The 6194-nt window shown below is 51.8% G+C and overlaps 1 protein-coding gene across 1 annotated transcript in view; it reads left to right on the top strand.

Annotated features, from left to right (window-relative positions):
- The first annotated feature begins 3515 nt into the window (after positions 1-3515).
- Positions 3516-6194, top strand: part of LOC126004088 (peroxiredoxin-1) — a 1184503-nt gene continuing 1181824 nt past the window's right edge. Inside the window, exon 1 of the mRNA XM_049770501.1 lies at positions 3516-3519. The gene's annotated coding sequence lies outside the window, so the exon portion shown is untranslated. The remainder of the gene's footprint in view (positions 3520-6194) is intronic.

Genomic DNA, 6194 nt, shown 5'->3' with positions numbered 1-6194 from the left:
AGGGTGGGGTCAGGGTGCTCGCATTGCTGGTGGCCATCTGTTTTTCAAACTGAGAATCACGACAGATCTGAAAAGAGGCTCCTGTTGCACATAAGAGAGCGGCTGTCTGGGAGAGGCAGCTTGGAACGTGGCCCGAAGGAGTGGTTTTTGTTTTTTGTTTTGTGTTTTTTTTGGGGGGGCCACACCCATTTGATGCTAAGGGGTTACTCCTGGCTAGACGCTCTGGAATTGTCCCTGGCTTGGGGGGACCATGTGGGATGCCGGGGGATCAAACCGAGGTCCTTCCTTGGCTAGCGCTTGCAGGTCAGACACCTTACCTCTAGCGCCACCTCGACGGCCCCTTGTTTTGTGTGTGTGTGGTTTTTTTTTTTTTTTTTTGGAGGCATTCTGGGAGGATTTTGGGGGGGCCCAGAGGCTGTACAGGTGGAAGGCATTGCCATGGCAACACCAGCCTGGCCTCTGAGCCAAGATACTGATGCAAGGTCACGTGGGGTGGCAGAGATGCTGCCCTCGGCAGGGACCCAGGCCCAGGGGGACAGTGGAAAGGAATGAGAGATGGCCCACAGCCTGGGGTTCAGGTCCAGCGAGAGGCAGGTTAGAGGTTTCTAGGGAGTCCCCACATGAATAAAAAACACAGGCTTTCCTGTTGGGCATGCCTGGCCCTGGGCATTTTCCCAGTCTATGAAATGGGGCATACAAGGTACATCCCAGGGTGGGCACAAAGAACCAGGGCTGAGATAATGCATGAATTGTGCTTGACTTGTTGCAGACTCCAAAAATGGTGATTGCTATTTCCTCTGCCTGGCAGGGCACCGGGGGCAGCGTGGGGGGTGTCTCGAGAAGAATGTGGGGCTTGGGAAACACGCAGCCCAATGAACCGGGCCAGAGACTGGTTCCCAGCCAAGCCCGGCATGTGGGTTGAGTGGCAGCACAAAAATGTTTTTGCCAGCAGCAGCTCAACTCCCACCTCTCATGTGCTCTTGGGGTTAGACCCCTTCACTCCCAGGAATCCCTGCTACTGGCCCTGCTAGTGGCTCTGCCTGGATGCACAGAAGGGGCCCACAAGTGGTGGAAGAGACACTCCCCTGGCTCATTCATGCTGGGCAATGATTGTCCTTCAAAAAGAGAAAGAACCAGAAGAAAATTCCACCCCACCCTTCCCCTCTGACTTGCTCTTGAGTCCAGGAGAGCTGGAATCCCGCCTGGCTTTTACTGAAAATTTACCATATGTGACCTTGAGCCTCCTGTCTGGGCCTCCCTTCCTTCATTAGGGAAGTGGGAGGCAGGGAGTGGCTCTTCCCTAAAGTCTAGGTATGACGTCTTAGTAACAGCAGATCCTTATTCCTTCATCTGTGTGCTCATTCATTCATAGCGCCCATCACTTCCTGACATGGCAGCAGGCTCTGTCTTTCGTCTCTTTGCCAGCTTCAGGAAGCCCAGCTTTATGGGCTTTTCACATCCTTGTTCACGACTCCATCCCCTGCCACCTACAAGTGGGGCAGGAGAGTGGGCTGGGCTGGGCCTGGGCGGGGAGCTTGCAGTGGTCTGCAGGAATGGAAGGAACAGTGTGCTCTGTGCCCTCAACAGCAATCCAGCAACAAGGGATTTCTGAGTTGTACTGTCTCTCCTCCTGTGAAGATGAGGGAAGAAGAAAGCAAAAGAAAGAGGGAGAGCCCAGGGCAGATCACAGAAGGATGTAGGTCTCTGGGCTGCAGCTGTGGAGCTACTGCAAGCCAGGTCTGCCCTGCTGGGGCTCTCCTTTGCTCTATGCTTTGGGAAGAACAAGTAGAGCAATCGGAGAGATTGTCAGTGGAAGTGAGGGAGGGCTAGTGAAGAAAAAGGCTGGTGCGTGGATGGAAAGTGGCAGGTAGAGGCTTCCAGCATTTGGTGGGTAGAAACTGGTTGTAGGAAGCTAACCTTGAAGTTGTGGGTTCAGTCAGAGAGTGACAAGTTCCAACCCACCTTCACTCATGAGAGTTTATTTATTTTTTTTATTTTTAGGGAGGGCCCACACTCAGTGGAGCACAGGGCTTACTTCCTACTTCCGGCTCTGCACTCCAGGATCGCTCCTGGCAAGACTTGGGGGTCTATATGGGATGCCAGGGATCGAATTCAGAATGGTCCCCTGCAAAGCAAGGAGCCTACCTGCTAGATTCTCTCTCTGGCACCCCACGAGGCACATAATCTTGTTCTTCAACTCAATTCTGGTTCTGCATCTATTAGAAGCGTGTGTGTGTGTGTGTGTGTGTGTGTGTGTGTGTGTGTGTGTGTGTGTGTGTGTGTGTGTTGAGATAACTAAAACATAGGCATTCTCTGAGGTCTGAGTCTCTGTGCAAAGCCTCGGCGTCTGGGCACGGAGTGAGCCCCATTCTAATTATCATTAGAGAACAGCCCCCACCCCCTTCCAGTCTCGCTGACAAGGGATCTCCACCTCCTCTCCAGCTCCATTTAGTTCTCTGAGTGTTTTAGGTTTATTCCTATGCCTGGCATTCTGCCAAGGCTCTGACAAAGACAGGAGTTTCTGCTCATTCATCCTAATGCAAGTTCCTGCGTTTATGATAATAGGGGGAAAATGCATGAAAGGGCTCGCTGCCTGCGGAGGGGAAATCTGCTTAGAATTGAAAATTGGAGTCCTTCTATGGCCCAGCACTCCTCCCCTCCCAGCGCTTTGGCAAAGCAGCAGAAGGGGAGGAAGCAGAGGGGGAGGGAGCGAAGAGCTGGCCAAAGGGGACAGAAGGGCCTTTTGGGGGGGTGGGACAGGAGGGGCCGTGGGGTGGGGGTTAGGAGAGGAGGTGCAGGGGTGAGACTGCTTGCTTTCGCTCTTCGTGAATGGTTCCAGAGTGGCTTCAGAAACCTGCCAAAAAGGCAGAGCGCAAAGGCCGCCCCGTGGGGCGCTGTGAACGGTTGCTATGGTGACACCAGCTGCTGCCTGCCCTGGTGCTGGCTGGCTCCTTGGCGGGGCCTTGTCTGCCACCACATGGTTCCCCAGCTCAGCGAGCAGGAAAAAATCTGATGGGTCGCCATGGCCCAGTATGTCACCAGCCAGCGAGTGCCAAGGTGTTGAAGACGCCGTGCTGCTGCGTTCTGAAAGGGGCCCAGGGGCCCAGGCAAACTTCTAGAAGCAGATAGACTGTTCCCCAATCTACAGTGAAGGTAGGGGCTGCTTCACAGGCCCCCTAGGAGATGGAACTGCTTCTCTGAGGCCTGGAGACCTTCATGAGAAATGGCTAGGCCAGGTGTGTCTGTCTGCTAAAGGCAGCTGTGTTAGGCAGGAGCTTTAGAACTGTAGGTAAGGGACTGGAGGGATAGCACAGCGGTAAGGCATTTGCCTTGCATGTTGCTGACCCAGGACAGGACGGACCGGGGTTCGATCCCCAGCATCCCATATGGTACCCCGAGCCTGCTAAGAGTGATTTATGAGCACAGAGCTAGGAGTGATTCCTAAGCGATGACAGGTGTGACCAAAAAAACAAACAAACAAACAAACAAAAAAGAACTGCAGGTAAGGCGTTCACTTGTCTTGCTGTTCATGTAGCTGAAACCTGGGTCCAATCTCCGGCACCCCTAGGGTCCTCAGAACTGCCAGGAGTGACCTCAGAACACAGAGCCAGGGATAAGCCTTGAGCATTACCAGGTGTGGCCTCAAAACAAAGAAAAAAGGCAACTGTGATTCCGGAGGGTCCATGAGGCTGAGACTGTGACACAGGCAGCAGAGGGCAGTGACAGCGGCCAGGATGGGGACAGAGAGACCAGTGCTATGTGACCTGGAACCCTTGGCAGAGTCCTGCTATTTCTGGTGCCAGGAGGAGGAAGGTGCAGGGTAGGTCTGGGATATTCCATCAGCGCTGCTGTTTCTAACATAAATAAATAGATAAATTTAATGCATTACATTTTTGAATTTTATTTTTACTTTTTTAAATTTTTTTTGGTCTGGGGCCACACTTAGCAGTGCGCAGAGGTTACTCCTGGCTCTGAGCTCAGGGATTACTTCTGGGGAGGGGGGGCTCAGGAAATCGTATGGGGTGCCAGGGCGTGCAAGGCAAGAAAGTGCCCTGCTTGCTGAATAATCTTCCTGGCCCTGCTGCTGCCTTTGGATTCCTTCCCCTTCCTTTTCCCCTTCCTGTCATTATTATTGTTGTTGATGATGATGACGCCCTCACGCCTGGCTGTGCCGCTCACACAGTTTAGCAATGATGGATCTAGAGTCACACATCGGATGACCATGCTCACACACTCAACCACAGTGCTCTCTGAGCTCTGTGCTTCTTCACTTGTGGTGCCTGCACAGAAACTGGTTAGGAGATGCCCTTCCTGGCCATGGGGCTCAGGTACACCCCATGTCAGTTGCAGGGTTTGCAGGGCATCCGGGTCTTTATGTGGGTGCTTCCACAGACAGCCAGCTATAATATGCCTGGAAATTGTAGTGCCGAAAATTACAGAGAGCAGAGCTGCCAGGGCCATGTCAGCTTAGGTGAAACGATAGGGGTTTGAACTCATGACCATATGCTAGCAGGGCAAGTACTCTAGACCACTGAAATGTTATTTCCCCTGGGCTTTTCTTTTTTGGGAGGCAGTACTCACACTTAGTGGTACTCAGGGGACAGACAATATGGTATGTGGAGTTGAACCTGAAATACCACTGCAAAAAAAATTTTTTTTTTAATTTTGGGTCATATCCAGAGATGATTTGAGTTTACTCCTGGCTCTGCTTTCAGGAAATACTCCTGGAAGTGCCCTGGGGACCTTATGGGATGCCGGAGATCTAAACCAAATTAGACAGCATTCTACCCACTGTACTACTGCTCTGGTCCCAACAAGCTCTTGGTAACATTTTCCCAGCCCCTCCAAGGTGCCTTTCAGATGGGCTGAGTCAGAATGGATGCTGTTGAGATGCTTGAATGAAGGATACCACTGTACCTTTCTTTTATTTTTTTAGGGGATCACACCTAAAGGCACTAAGGACTTATTTCTGGCGCTGTGTTTAGGTATCAATCCTGAGAGGGTACTCAAGGGACCATATGGGGTACTGTGGATTGGACCCTGGATAAGTAGTCTACTTGCTGTACTATCATTTTGACCACTTTTGACATTGTAGTATCCCAATCAGGTCTTGAAGTTTTTATTTTGTTCTGTTTTATTTGTTTTGTTTTTGGACTTTGACACCTGTCAGGGCTCAGGGACTGCTCTTGGCTCTGCAGTCAGTACTCCTGGCAGGCTTGGTGAACCATATGGGATGCCAGAGAATCAAACCTGAGTCAGCTGCGTGCAAGAAAAATGCCCTATCTGATGGGCTCTCGCTCCCACCCCACGTCTTGAAGTTTTACTTTGTTTTCATTTGCTGCAGTTTATTTTACAGGCAGTATCAGGGTACAAGTTGGAGTTCCAGGCCACACAAAATGTGAGTCCCCGGGAGGATGTGATATGCAGGAACCCCCAAACACAGTGACATGTGAGGTTACAGATGTATAGGCACCCCTTGCTTTAAGCCGGAAGATTTAGTTGATGATGATGGGAGCACAGAAGATCAGTCAGAGTCTGCCTCGTGCTCTCCTCTGTCACCTTTTTGAATGCTCTGGGGGATGGATGCAGCAGCACCTCTGAAGGACCAAGCACACAGTGACCCATGCCAGCCTTAGGGGGGGTGGAGACTAGCTTAGTGCAGCAAGGAGGAGCTTGCTAGGCAGCAGAGTTGACTTCTGCCATCAGCCACCAGGCTGGCCAGAGGCTGTGCCATCCCTAACCTGGGAGCCAGTCCAGAAAAACATTACATTGCTCTGAAGGTGAAGGACATGCATTACTCTGGAAGTGAAGTGCTTGCCCCCTGAAACCTATGTACACCCACCCCATGGATCCCAAAAGACATGGCCACTGGCCTGGTCCTGCTTTTCAGGAAAGGTTGACCTCATATCTGGGGGGTACCTAGAGCCAGATGTGAGTCCTCCAGTACCTCTAATCTCACCCCCAAGAATGTGGGGTGGGTATGAGGAGGACATTCTCCTGGGAGCCTAATGGAGAAGATTCTGGCCATGTCTGCAGGGATCAAGCTCCTCTCCCAGTCTGGCAGACCTGGAGTGCTCTAACACTTGCAGAAGAAAGCTCTGAATTGGGGTAGGCATGATTGTGGGTCTCCAAGGTACTAGAGTCTAGGCCAGTTTCCTACCTTCCCCAGGTGACCTCAATGCTAGAGATAAGGT

The sequence above is a fragment of the Suncus etruscus genome, chromosome 3 (assembly GCF_024139225.1).
Source record: "Suncus etruscus isolate mSunEtr1 chromosome 3, mSunEtr1.pri.cur, whole genome shotgun sequence".
NCBI lineage: Eukaryota > Metazoa > Chordata > Mammalia > Eulipotyphla > Soricidae > Suncus > Suncus etruscus.
Note: the sequence above shows the minus strand (reverse complement) of the source record. Positions and strands in the feature narration are given on the sequence as shown.